This window comes from Penaeus monodon, chromosome 34 (assembly GCF_015228065.2).
Source record: "Penaeus monodon isolate SGIC_2016 chromosome 34, NSTDA_Pmon_1, whole genome shotgun sequence".
Lineage (NCBI taxonomy): Eukaryota > Metazoa > Arthropoda > Malacostraca > Decapoda > Penaeidae > Penaeus > Penaeus monodon.
In genome coordinates this window covers 8020792-8021234 of record NC_051419.1, presented here as the reverse complement: position 1 = coordinate 8021234, position 443 = coordinate 8020792, and positions in this window count along the sequence as shown.

The window sequence follows — 443 nt, the reverse complement described above, 5'->3', positions numbered from 1 at the left end:
ACTCAACTGTCATCTTTTACTTGCCTCGAGACCGTCCTTGCGTTACATCATTATGATTTTCCTCCCTCTCTCCTCCTTAAAATTATATCATATTCTGGGCTGTCAAAGTGGATGTCTGAACCTCCCCCTTATACCGAAAATGGAACAAGTATTTTTTAATAGTATTCATCCGGGGGCGGAGGGGGGGGGGGTACTGTCATGATCCCATTCTATCAACGCAGGTTTTTGTAATAATTTAAATGCGTGTAACTGACTCCTTAAGCCTTGTATCTTCACCTAAGATGGTCCCTTTCCGGTAAAATCCCTGGGTATCTAATACAAGGGAAAATATCTCTTGTCCATAAAGATAGAATGAAAATGACGATAAACCCATATCAGCGACAACAATGGAGCTTCACCGCCATAAATCCAAGATGTCGCTCGGGCTAAAGCGAAGGGAGGAT